A 13,934-nucleotide genomic window follows, 5' to 3' on the forward strand; every position below is an offset into this window, starting at 1 on the left:
GCTCCATGAGGGACCCAGCTAACGGGGTGGAAAGTACTTTGTGGTGAAACGTGATGTCAGGGTAGAACTTGGGCACCCGGTGGATTGGAGAGGTGGCATGTCTCCTGGGCCACCTCTTCTGGTGGCCGCCTCTCTGAATGCAGGACTGTATGCATGCATTCACTTGGGAAGTAGTAGCCGAGGCAGCCGCGCTGGCTGGGTTCCGGAGGTTCTGCAGTGAGCAAGCTTGTGTGGACTTTGCCTCGTGGAGTTCCTGGTCTCGTGGGAAGACAGACCCTGAGCCGGGTTGTTGGCATGATGGATGCTGTGATGGAAATGGCAGCTGCCTCCTGATCCTGAGGTCTTCCACTTGAATGCTTCTGCGGACAGAGTCCCCAGCTGTTGCAGGGACACCAATATCCCTCCATCCCATAATTCTCTTCCCTATGACTTGAGTGGAGGCTTATCTCCTTTTTGACTGACAGTCAAAAAACTGTGGGATAAACACACAAAATCTCAGAATCAGTCATTCTCTGGTTGTAAAGTTCTGTCAACTAAGACAGCGGCTCAGGGAAACAGTGCGCCAGAGGTCAGGTCGGACACTTGGTCCCCCTGGTCCTCGTGGGGGAAAAGGTCCTGAGTCTGCGTGTTTGGTGCTGTGTGGGGGACAAATCACAGACCCCAGCGGTCCCTGTTCTGGTAGCACGGTGAGCCTTCAAGGACGGAGACTTTTCTGTCCCTGTGCATCTACTCCAGTTTCACACACGCGAACGCTGCAGAAATCTCATCAAATCTGTCATGAGAGGCAAGGTACTGGGAGGTCCAATATCTGGGCACAAAGCAGCAGAGTCATTTGCTTGGATCAAATGTTCTATTCCTTGTCTTTAAAATGATAGAATTATTTCCTTTGTAACACACAAGTTTGGATCAGATGGGGTTTTTTGAGTCCCCTGCAGTCAATAAAGCCCCTGGTTATAGAATACTTTAGAAAGCTCTTTGCACTCTGTTCTGTTCATAAGCACTACTCTGTATGTCCTGGAAGAAATCCCTAATACTAACCAATGTGCTAATGAAACGATGTATGCATGGCAGATTTCATTTTTTGACTACCTATAGGTATTCTAAAGGAATAACCTGTGTGTGTGTGTGTGTGTGTGTGTGTGTGTGTGTGTGAGAAGAGTTATTCGGTAAGTAAATTGAATGAAGAATTAATATCTGGTGATTGTTCTCAACTGGCTCTGGCAATTCTCAACATCATTGAATGTGACTTTGGTTCCTAGAAGTGTAGAATTCTATTGCAGTATAGTTATTACCTTCAGAAAATAGAAAACTAATTATCTTTATTTTTTCCTACTTTATATATATTTTTTTGCCCACAATAACTTTAAAAATTCCCATTTACCAGGATTCACAACATCTGTCTCATTTCAAAATAATGAAAGGAAATTATTAAAAGTATGAAAATAATGCAATTGACAAATCTGTTCTACCTGTGAATATGGAGGACACCTCTCAGCTCCTAAAGAAGAGAGCTTATGAAAGGAGAAGGCTGAATAGAGGACAGAGTGAGATGTGAACATCCAAGAAGTTTCCTTTTTGTTTGGTGAGATGAACTAAAGGACTCGCTCAGGAATTGGAAAAGGGATTTGAGAGAAACAGATAATTGAGCATGGAAAGATGCTCAACTTGAGAGCGACTTAGAACTACAATGAGACACCATTTCACACCACCAGATGCCAAAGTGAAGATGTTGGGCAGTGATGTGGGGTTAGGATGTAGAACCACCGGAACACTTGCTTGATTGGCGCTGGGAGCGTAAGTTGGTCCAGCCCTTTGCTCCTGCAGATGCCACTTAGGTAACCTAAAGGTGCCTGGCACCAGAGCTGTGTAGCAGCTTTGTGACCTGTGTTTGAAACAGGAATTGGATGATGATGTTTATATGAGTGTTCTTTGTAATAACTCACACACAAACGCTAGAAAAAGCTCAATTGGCCATCAACTATACACTGGAAAAATAACGTGGGGTGCAGTCCACTTACACCACACCATACTACACAGCAGGGGAAGCGAAGGACATTCAGATAGAGGCGATATCTTGGATGCACTCCAGGGCACGCGCTGAGCAGCTAAGCCAGACGTAAAATATTCCCCAGCCTGGGTTCACTCACACACAGTGTAGGAATGTAGGACTCAATAATATGCTGCTTAGGTTAAAACTTAAACTAGAATTAGCTTGTTAGACATCTCTAGCAATTAGAGAAATGCAAATCAAAACTACTCTAAGATTTCATCTCATTCCAGTCAAAATGGCAGCTATTAAGAATACCAACAACAGGGCTGGGGATGTCGCTCAAGCGGTGGTGCGCTCACCTGGCATGCGTGGGGCGCTGGGTTCGATCCTCAACACCACATAAAAATAAAAAATAAAGATTTTGTGTCCACCTAAAAAAAAACTAAAAAATAAATATATAAAAAAAGAATACAAACAATAAGTGTTGGTGAGGATGTGGGGGGAAAGGCACACTCATTCATTGCTGGTGGGACTGCAAATTGGTGCAATCAGTCTGGAAAGCAGTATGGAGATTTCTTAGAAAACTTGGAATGAACCACCATTTGATCCAGTTAATCCAACTCCTTGGTTTATACCCAAGGACTTAAAAATCAGCATACTACAGTGAGGCAGCCACATCAATGTTTATAGCAGCACAATTCACAATAGCTAAATTGTGGCACCAACCTAGTTGCATGGATAAAGATGAGTGGATAAAGAAACTGTGGCATATATACACAATGGAATATTGCTCAGCATTAAAAGAATAAAATAATGACATTTTCAGGTAAATAGATGGAGTTGGAGAATATCATGCTAAGTGAAGTAAAACAATTCCAAAAAAACAAAGGCCGAATGTTTTCTCTGATAAGTGGATGCAAATCTATAATGGGGATGGGGGAAGCATGGGAAGAATGGAGAAACTTTGGATAGGGCAAAGGGGAGGGAGGGAAGGGATGGGACATGGGGTAAGAAAGATGGTGGAATGAATGAGATGGGCATCATTGCCCTAGGTATATGTGTGAAGATAACGAGTGGTGTGACTTGACTTTGTGTACAACTAGAGAAATGAAAAATTGTGCTCCATTTGTGTATTATGAACTGAAATGCATTCTGCTGTCATGTATAACTAATTAGAACAAATAAATAAATAATTTTTTTAAAAAAATTAGCTTTTAGAGATGCTAAATTTCTAGCTCAGCCCAGACTTACTGAACCAGAATCTGCATTTTCTTTTTTTTCAAAATCTGCATTTTAATAAGACTCCCAGGGGATTCCTGGGCATGCTAAAGTTGATCTTTGCCAGATAGGAAACAAAATTGAGTTCAATCAATGTTAAACTTTAGGTTAAAATTAAGTAACATTGGGCTGGGTTCTAGGCACTTGCCTAGAACGAGTGAGGCCCTGGTTTCCATCCTCAGCACCAAATAAAAATAAATAAATAAAATAAAGGTGTTGTGTCCAACTACAACTAAAAAAAATAAAATCAAAATTAAGTAACATTTAAATTGAAAATGTTGTTAAAATTGTGAAGAAAAGCAAGGACAAGTGGACACATGGAACTAAATATACCTTCACCCAAGGGGACAGTGGGGTAGAAGGGACTTTCAAAGACCACGAGGATGAGCTTGTTCTAAGCTGCAGGTGGGGACCGCGGCCTTCATCACAGGGGGAGTCTTTGTAACACAAATAATTTACCATATCCCCTTGTATCTACTCAGATTTAATACACCAGGTTATTTTCTTAATTATTTGTTCTTTTTAGCTGGACATGACAGTAGAGCATCTTTTGACATATTTATACAAACGCGGGGTACATCTGATTCTAATTGGGTGCCAGTCTGTGGATGTACATGACAGTACACCAGGTTTTTAGAAGAAGGGTTAAAGTGAGGGTGGGCCTCCGTGGGGAAGTGGCTGGAGGAAGGAGGCCCCAGGCTGGGTCAAGAAGCTGTGTGCAGGGCCATTGGCCCCTCTGTGCCGTCACCCAGGTGGACAGGTGTGTCCAGCTGCCTCTTCACATCCCTGCAGCCAGAGGCCCTGACCTGCAGGACAGCTCGTGCAGCAGTGTTCCGCCCCTGGGACGCTTGAGCCCCAGAAGGTTCCCAGTTCCCCTGCAGCGCTGTCACTGAAGAGTCGGGGTGAGTCTGAGCTGGCGCTGCTGGCTGGTGAGAGCGCGCTGGGCCAGGTCAGCAGCTGTACAGAGGTGAGGGTCTTGCCTGCGGGGGAGCGGCCGAGGTGTCTAACTCTGGCGCCAGTCCTCCCCTGTCTTTCCCGTTGTTCTGCCTAGAAGCCGACTCAAGACTGAGAGAGTGTCATGGTCATGATTTTCCCCAAAGCAGTTTCTAAAAATTGAATGTGATTCTTTGGTTAAAAAAAAATTAGAAAATATAGAAGATTAGGAAGAAAAAAAAATTTCTCCACAGTTCTATTCATGAAACACCCATCATTAACATTTTAATGTGTTTCCTTCAAGTCTTTTTCTATGCATTTTTTTTAAAAATATAATTAGATTAGGTGCTAAGGATGAGAGTGATATGTTTCTCTGGTTTTCTTTCCTTAGTATGTGCATGTCTCACTTTCTCTGCTTCTTGGTGCTGGGGCCGACCCAGGGCTCGTGCAGCTAGGCAAGTGCTCTACCACGGAGCTACATCTCCAGCCCTGTTTCTCTGCTTTCTATTGTTTCATACATTTGTCATCTGAACATGTCATACTAAATGTGTAGAAACTGTCTTTGCCAAAGAGTCACCACTAGCAAGAATAAACTGGGAAATGTTAAATTTTTTTGGAGCATTAGGAAAGATCAGATGTTTGGGGTCCTTAATTCTCTTTTTTCTTACTACTTGAAAGTTAACCTGTCTTTGGGAGCACTTAGTCAGTAGACACTCTTGGGGGTCTTACCTGTGCTGGGTGCTGGGTACCCCCAGTGCCCTGGTTCTTGGGACAGGGTTGAATGTGCAGGAAGCTGCATTTGTGTTCAGCTGTGTCCAGGTCAGTGAAAGAGCGGGGGCTTCTGAAGGGCAGAGTTCGTAGTGTCCTTGGAGCCAAAGCTATCAAGTGGCAATCTTTTCTTAAGCCTTTAGTTTTGTTTTAAAATTCAGCATGAACTACAGCAGTGAAACAAAGTGTGTAACTGGGTCACTTTGACCCAGACCCAACGGCAGCTCTCCTTAGGACCACAGCTGACGGTGGTGAGTCACACCTGCCGAGCCGTGACTCTTCCCCTGTGCATTCGTAATCAGCCTCCTTGTTCTGCAGCTGCGGGTCCATGGCCCAGGCCTGTTTGGCTGTGGAGGAGGAAAGGTCTTATGCTCTAAGGATGAGCTGTAGGTGCTCCTCTGCACCAGGGGGCAGAGAGGGAGTCCTTGTGTAACAGGGTTTCAGACCTGCAGTGGCAGGCTGTGGCTTCTTCGTTGTTCTTTGTTGAGCACCTACTATGGTGACAGATTCTTTATGGTCCTGTTGCATTTAAAGCCTTTCAACAATCTTGTGACAAAGATTTTAATCCTCCTCTTGCTGAGAAAACCAAGGCTCTGGACAGTTAAGATGCATATATCCCCACTATATCCCAGGCACCCACAAATGTTTGTTGAGTGAATGACTGAAGGAAGGAATGAGTGACACCTCCAAGTTAGTAGAAGAGAAAGACCAAAGGAGAGACTAGCCAATATGAACCAGAAGAGTTGGTCCTAAAAGCTAAGAAGTTTTGGGCTTTTCAATTATTATTATTATTTTTTTTCCTTCAGTGTTTAAGCTATGAATTCAAGAGATGGGGAGGGGAGGATATTTCAAATAAGACAGATGAAGGAATGTGTCTATGACCATTTAAGAGAGCCTAGGTCTCAAAAAGGAAAATGATAAATAGGGGGGGACCCTCACTTATTAAGTGCCAGTCACCACTAGGTACTACGTTACCTTATTTAATCCCCACACAGTCCCTCTGAGTTGCTATTGCCAACTCCACTTAGGGCCGAAGAAGCTGGAGCTCAGAGAATCCGGGGCTGGACCTGGTCTCAGTGAACAGTGGATAGAACCCAGGCACGGCCATCTCCACAGCGTCCCCCAGACTTTGCTACTTTTTTTCCATAAACAAACATCAAGAATGGATTTTCCATTAGGAGAAAAATCTCCAGGTGATATGCAGAATTTTTTTATAGCAACAAAACACAACAATTGGTCCTTCCCCAGAGGAGTCCAGCTGGGTCAGTGCAGGGAGAGAGTCAAGCAGGAGACGAAACGTCAGGGTGCCCAGAAACATGATTAGGAGGGACGGGGTGCAGTTCGGGGCGGGGGGGGGGCGGCGGGGGGATATTTCCAAACCAGAGTCCACGAGCCGGGCTTTTTGTTTTCCTCCCGGGATCAGAACTCCTGAACATATTCAGATGATTGCAGGAATATGGTCGGTTCTGCTGTATCTTGACACGTGCCCCCCGAAATCCCTGCGTGGTGCAGGTATCTACTCTGAGAACCACGGGGTTTGGGGGGATGAGGGGCTGAGGACACAGCACTGAGAAACTTCATTAGGGACATATCTTAAAAGAGATAAAATCCTCATCAGGGCAGCAGGGTTTTGCACATGTGGAGATGGTGACAGGTGTGTACATCCACACGAGGCCGTGGTGACAGGGCCGCGGCCTTCTAGGTGTGGTGGGGGTTGGTGGGGCTCAGCCGGTCCCCTCCGCTGCAGGCACCTTGGTCGTCTGGCCGAGGCATGCACTCGGCACCTTGGTCGTCTGGCCGAGGCACGCACTCCCAAGCACCCGGAAGCCTGGGAGGTGTTCAATTTGTTCAGTCATAAATCAAAGCAAGTCTTGTGGCAGAACCTCGTGTTCAGGGGCCCGACGTCATGGAGCGTCCAGGAGCCAGATGGACTGCATGTGGAAAGTGGGTGGCTTTCGTGTACCCAGCCTTCCGAGGGGCTCTCTGGCCTAGCCACAGGTCCCTCCACAGTGACCCAGAGGAGCGGGCTCTCCACCAAGGGCTCCTCCTCTGGGATTTCCCAAAGGCCCCCTGTGAGTGGCTGGGCGGGCAGTGGAGTGTGGCCCGGTCCCTCTGAGTTTCCTTCTTTATGCACCCCCCGCCCCTCTCCGATTGCTCCGAGTCTCTTCCTGAGTTCTCCTGGATGTTGTCACCCTTGGGCTGTCGTGTGCGTTTGGAAACGAGGCCGACAGGGTCGGATGGGGCTTGGGTCCACAGGTGGAGCGTGGTGCTTAGGGCAGACTCCACTGGTGTTCCAGAGGCTTCTGAAAGCCAGTCTGGTTCCCACCCGTGGACTGGTTGCTATGGAGATGAGTGGCCCCAGGTGGAGGCGGAGGGCCCTGGGCCCGGGCAGTGGTGTTCCTGAGACTTCCTGTTTCAGTCCTGCTGCGGCTGCTTCCCCTTGGCGCGGACCTTGCCGCTGTGCCCGTCACTCCTTCAGCCACAGGTCCCCTCTCTCATATGGCTTCTGGAAGTTCGTTAAACCCGAGCCGCTCCTTTGCTGGTGCCCTCCCTTTACTGTTCTTCGTTGCTGTGGCTTAAAACACCTCCTCCTTTTACAGCTTTTTTTTTTTTTTAACTCTACCATCTTTCACAAGTGGTTTCAGGAGGGTCAGGTACGTGTGGGTTAGGAGTTCACACCACGGTCCTTCTGTCAGTCCCCCGAGTCAGACCGCATTTCCAAAGGGAGGTGGCACTTGGTCACTGACACTACGCAGTGCATTTGTTGACCCTATGAATTGGATGAGTCCCCTGCGACCTCTAGCTCTGATTTTCTGGAATCCAGTAAATTAAGGGAAGGGGCTGAGGGAAAGCTTTAACTAGAGGAGGAAACGGGGGCTCTTGGGTTTCCACAGAATGATCCTGTTAGCTCCGCTCACAGTACTGGTTTCATCCTCCCAGCTCCCGGTTGTGCCCACTAACTCTGAGGCTTTGAAAGTTCTGCCCAAGTGCGGATGTGTGTGGTGCCCGTGTTGGCTCCTCAGGCTGCTTTGAGCCCTTTTCTTTCCCTTTCTTTTTTGGTATTGGGGATTGGACCCAGGGTGTTTTACCACTGAGCCATATCCCCACATATCCCCAGTCCTTTTTAATCATTACATTTTGGGACGGGCTGTAGCTACATTGCTTAGGGCCTTGCTAAGTTGCGGAGGCTGGCTGTGAGCTGGCAGTCTTCCTGCCTCAGCCTCCCGAGCTGCTGGGATGACAGGTGTGCCACTGCACAGGCTTTCCTTTTTCTCTTTTGCTGTAAAAGGCAAGCTCTGCCTTGCAAATTCACTCTTATCAGGGCTGGGATGTGACTCAGTGATAGAGTGCCCATCTGGCATGCACTCGGGCCTAGGTTTGATACCCAGCTCTGCTAAAACGAAAACAAAGGTCACCAACCAAACAAAACCGCTGTTATTAAGTACTTCAGATCTCCTGGGACTGTGGCTGGGATGGGGTGTGCACATGCACATTCTCTGCTCTTGGGAGATCCCTCTGTGAGAGCCTGCGTGGGAACAGTCGGGAGACCATGAAATGCTCAGTTCAATTTGGGGATGATGGGACCACCGTACAGTAGAAGCCATGCTGGACCCTGAACTGGGTCTTGGAGGATGAGTAGGAGTTCGTATTGTGAATGAAGAATACGGTTTCCTAAGTAGAGGGAATACAGCGTGGGAAGAGCAGGAAGTGTTGGTCAGCGGTCAGCATCTGCCTGCCCTTGCAGCGTGAGCCAGTGAAGCTTCGAACCCCACAGGGTCCTGAAAATCTCTCACGGACAAGTTTGATGGAAGCCCAAACATATTTATTTGTTAATGGAGGTTAGCATGGTCTCTGGAACTTTTTGTTGGATAAGCTGAGGCTTTTCTGCTTTTTTGAATGGTGTCACTTCTGGCCTTTGAGGTCTCAGACACTGATGTTGGCTGTGGCTGGAGACTGTACCTGTGGGCATCAGCTGCGCGTGGATAGGGCTTCTCCAGGGGCAAAGTAGCATTTGATATGGAGTAGAAGAAAGGGTCTTGCGGCAAGGAGATTTATGGCCATGGAACAAAGAATTGCAGATTTTAATTTGGAGCGTCGCCTCCACAGCACCTGTACAGAATTGGCACTGGCCCAGGGGGTCCCTCCTCCTCAGGGCCTGGGTGCCGGAAACACAGTGCACAGCCTCTGCAGTGCATCCATGGAAGGCTGATCCTTTTTGCTGACTTTCTCTTCACAATGATGACAACTTATTCAACTTAAAACATTAGCAAATTATAGCAAAGGTGAAGGAAGCATAAAAGGACCTTGAATTTGTTCAATTAGAGACAATGGCTGCAGGCATTTCCTGCCAGTCCCTTTTAACGTTTTATTTACTTATTTACAGGCTGAAAGCTTGACAAGCATGATTGTCACTGTGAGCCTGTTGTGTATAGTAAGTCTATATGTGCTGGGCACAGTTCTAAGCACGCTATGCATGATCATTCATTCATTGAATCCTTACAATGGCCCTAAGAAGCAGGTATTTTTATCCTGTTTTTCAGATTGGGGAAATCTCACATAAAAAAAATTTAAGTATCTTGCTTAAGATTGAACGTCTGATAAGTCAGCATTCAAACTCAAACCTGGGTCCAGAGCCCATTCTCCTAAAAATTCTTCTGCTCAAACTCTGTTACAATTCATACATTATAGTGTATGTCCTAATGTGTTATTATATATGTATGTATATATGTAACAATTTAAAATACAGGACATATTATACAATTACAGCCATAACTATTAAGTCTTTTCCTTGTGGAATGTTCTAGCCTGGGAACATCTGCATCATTCACAAACCCTCCATGCACACAGCTCTTGTGTATGTAGATAGTGCAGTCGGTGTCAGGTATTCCTTCTTCTTGGGCATTTATGTATCTCCCAGGGTCCCTCCATGACCAGCAGGGCTCTGTGTGGCAGAAGGCACAGGGGCTTCTGGTGCATGGTGTCCTCCCTGGCCCCTCCTTCCCCCTCTGACCTGAGGGACTTGGCATGGGCTTGTTTGGTGGGGGGGTGCAGAGGGCGTCAGGGCTCCAGTAGAAACACCAAGGGGCGCTGTCCTGCCCTTGCTGTGAAAGTGAGGGGCTGGGTGGGGTCCCCATCAACCTTCCTGGGAAGACACTGTCAGCCCCGGATCAGGTGTACCCCAAGTGCCTCATACTTCTGAGGACTACGCCCAGAAACAGCCGGGCACTGTGTCAACTGGGGCACCAGCAAGAATGACCCAGCTCTTTAGACCTTCTTACTAAAGGTAGATGACATTGGAAGTCATGTCTGTAGGGAAACAAGAGACCCTAGCAAGAAGACAAAAAACCCCAATAGAGATATATACCACAAATAGAGTTGGCTTTCATTATTCCTTTTCTTTCCCTTGGGTTAGGATTTAATCAGGATTCCGGGATTTGCGGGAGTCCACAGCAACAGGAGTGTATAGAAAGCTCTGGATAGAGCAGGTGTTCCCTCCAAGATTTCCACAGTGCCAGACACAATTTAAGTGAGGAAAGTTTAAAACATCCCCCCAGTGACTCTCACCCAGGAGGTCCCTGTTGTCCCCAGTGTCTCCGTGTTGAGGAGGTGGTTATCTGCAGGGGCAGAGCTGAGTACCTGTGGCCCTAGGAGGCCAACCCGGCTGCTGGCTGCCTGCCTCCTGAGCACAGCGGCAGGTTTCTTGTCACCCTTTGTTCTTTGCGTAAGTGTGTGCGGTTTTGTATTCCGAGTACAAAAAACTTTCATGTTTTGAAAAACCATCAGTTGAACTGCCAGTGCTTAGACAGATTGCTGTGTGCCTGCGTGGAGAGCACCCTGACCCAGAGAACACTTCACTCCTGAGACTAGGCTTGTGGCATTTGCCATCTGACCCAGCAGGAGCCCGGGGCAGATGGAGCTCCAGTTGGAGCTGTTCTGCGATTTCTTTTTCTTTCTTTCTTTTTTTTTGCAGGGAGGGGGGACACGATTGTTTCTTTTTTTCTTTTGTGTCCTTGTAGCCGTGGGGAGCAGATCCTGGAGCCATGGTGTCAGGCCGACCTACTGGGCTCCTCAGCCCTGCATCAGGGCACCAGGCACACCCCACATGTCTTCCCTGCAGATCAAAGGTGCCGCCCAGAGGCGGGAGCCTCCCCACTCTCCCTCGCGGGGCTGCGCTGCTCTTGGCTGCCTGAAATGACCAGCTTTCCATAAGGTATGCCGTGTTTGTTTGACTTGGGAGCGAGCGCTGGCTGCCTGTTTGGAGGGGTTCTGTTCGCCAGTTTACTTGTGAGGACAGCACGGGTCTGTGTTGAGCAAAGTAACCTCCGAGCATTAGCTTTGGATAAGGTGCAGGGGACAATATGCAGAAGCAATTCCGTTTAGTGAATCTGTGCCCTTTCCACTGATTGAAATGGTCTCTAAGGAGGCTGCAGATAATTAGTTTTGCAGAAGGTGGACACAAGGCCATAGCAGGTGAAATGATACAGGATGGACTGAGGAGGTCCCACCTGCTGTTCTGCTGGTCCTGGAGTGAGATTTTTCCGGAGTTTCTTCCTCCCTGACTTTATTCTGCATCCTTTGGTCCCTTTCGGTTCTCGCTGCGACTGGCTTTGTAGTTCTGGTCCAGAGCACCCCAAGACTTCTGCAAAGACTCACTGACATTCTGTGCACAGCTGCCTGCGCAGGGCAGGGAAGGGCCCGTGGGCGCAGCTGGGCTGGGTCACCCTCCCCCACCTTTCTTCCCTAAACAGCTCCCACGGGTTTATGAGTTCCTTGGGGGAAAGTAGAGCAATCTACATCAGAATGCCCTGTTTCCTGCCAGGGGAAGTCAAAGAGTTTATGGGATGCCATTCCCAGGCTTAAGGCATTGATTGCCATGTCATATATTTGGGCTGGCTGCTGCTGGGGTGCCGCCCGCCAGGCCTGGGGTGCCGCCTCTAGCCAGGGCCTGCCGCCTCTAGCCAGGGCCTGCAGTGTGCTGGACGTGACAGAGCCCTGGGAGGGCTGTGCTATGTTTCTAAACTTTCATTTTACTTTTTAGTTGTAGTTGGATAAAATACCTTTGTTTTATCTGTTTATATTTATGTGGTGCTGAGGATCGAACCCAGGGCCTTGCATGTGCTAGGAGAGTGCACGACTGCTGAGCCACAACCCAGCCCTGTGCTGTGTTAGTTTCTGATTTTCAAAACTTTGGATTCATCAGAAACGTTACCCTTCTGGTCATAGGGAGGGTGGAAGAAGGAGCAGGGGTCAGTGGTGGCTGGCGTGTGGGCTGTCCCTCTTGTTGGTCAGGGAAGTGTCTGCCCCCACAACACACTGTGAGGCCTCTGAGGTCCACCTGAGAGAGTGCTGCTCCCTTCTGTTCCCCTGGGAGCCCACAACTGCCACCTGCCCTGGGAGGCCCGGAGGGGACGGGCTCTGGGGGAGGCTGCCTCCCTTGGGAGATGGAGGTGGGAAGGTCTGAGGTGTGTGGTGGCCGGAGTCAGAACAGGGACAGCCAGGTGGAGAGCAAGGGGACGGAGGCCAGCAGGCAGGAAGCCTGGTCAGGGTTTCTCCCCTGAGGGCCTGACTCCAAAGGGAGGGTGAGGTGACAGGGGGCAGACGTAGCCAGGGCCTGCCCATGGGGTTTTGTCAGAGGCTCAGCAGCCCCTGCAAGGGCTGGGGGCGGGTGGGCACGGGAGGACTCACTAGGAAGGCCTGGCCACCGCCTCCCCTCCACTGGAGAGCACCACCAACTTCCCACTGTCTCCAAAGCTGGAAGCCACCTGCTCCACCGGGTCCTCTGTCCCCACAGGGAGCAGTCTTGGTGTCCTTGAGTCTCCCTGGAGTGCCTGAGTAATCTCTCCTGTACGGTCCCTCTGAGCCCAAAGTCGTCCTGTGGCTCGAGGGGCTGGTTCTGGGGCCTCCTCTGAACTTGCTCAGGTCCTCTGAGCACCTGCGTGTGCTCCCCACGGGCTCCAAAGCCACACAGTGGGGTGTTGCCCTGGCGTAGCCGGGCCAGGCGTTGACTGTGTGGCTTGGGCAGATCCCGCCACCTGAACTTGGCCCTGATGCCCTCAGGGCCAGCCTCAGTGTTCCTAGGAGCCTGGGCGGGAGCCTGGGCGGGAGTCCTCGGCCCAGGGAGGGGGGCACTCTGCTGCTGTGTGCTGCAGCTGGTCCCCAGGGGAGCTGGTAGACAGACCTCAAACCCAGGTCACGGGGAAGTGTAAAGGAAGTTCTGGGGACAGGGGGAGGAGGAGAGGGGGCCATGGATTTTGGCCCAGAGGAGCAGCCGTGTCTGTATTCTGTGCCCCAGGAAAGCTCCCCTCTGACGGATGGGGCAGAAAGCAGCGAGGAGACTCCAGGTGATGCGGGGCTTGTCAGCTAACAGGCGTTCTGGCTGGGGCAGGGGTGACTCCTGCTAAGTCACAGCCTCAGATGTGTGCTCAGTTCACCTGGGGCTCTGGGGTCTGGATCTGGGAGCTTCTGGACAGGACGACACCCGGAATCACCGTCACCTACTCACACGCCTCCTCTCGCAAGTGGAGTTATTTTCTGGGGCCTGGAGTTCCTGCCCATGGGACGTGAAGCGGCGGTGAGGCTAGTCCTGCGGTCAAGGAGCCTCGGGTTTGCTTAGGGAGGAGAGGAGGGGCTTAGTGAGGTACTTGGAGAGGCAGCTTCCAATTGCCTTCTCCCACAGAAGCCGAAGCTTCATTATTTCCCCTGGAGCACACCATGAAGATTAATCAAATCAAGTCCAGATTAAGGCGTATATAAAGTCTGTGACCAGCATCTAAAAATTAGAATTATGAGGGCTTGGGGTGTAGCTCAGTGGCAGAGCTCTTCCTTAGCCGGCAGCAGGCCCCAGGTTTGACCTTCAACACTGGAAAGAAAAAAAAAAAAAACATTATGAGCAGTTAATTCCAATTTAAAAGAGGATTCTGGAACTTATTCACATCTACTAGATTTAATTGCCTAAATTGTTTAT

General features: G+C 49.3%; 1 protein-coding gene across 4 annotated transcripts in view; it reads left to right on the top strand.

The window, feature by feature from the left end:
• The window catches only part of Greb1 (growth regulating estrogen receptor binding 1), a 121,994-nt gene that overhangs the window by 34,850 nt on the left and 73,210 nt on the right, over positions 1 to 13,934 (top strand). For 3 of the 4 annotated variants that reach the window (XM_076832659.2, XM_076832661.2, XM_076832662.2), the window contains exon 1: positions 11,070 to 11,180. The exons of the other annotated variant lie outside the window; for it this stretch is intronic. The gene's annotated coding sequence lies outside the window, so the exon portion shown is untranslated. Of the gene's footprint in view, positions 1 to 11,069; positions 11,181 to 13,934 lie in introns of those variants that run through there. 4 annotated transcript variants of the gene reach the window in all.

Source organism: Callospermophilus lateralis, chromosome 14 (assembly GCF_048772815.1).
Source record: "Callospermophilus lateralis isolate mCalLat2 chromosome 14, mCalLat2.hap1, whole genome shotgun sequence".
NCBI classification, from domain to species: Eukaryota; Metazoa; Chordata; class Mammalia; order Rodentia; family Sciuridae; genus Callospermophilus; species Callospermophilus lateralis.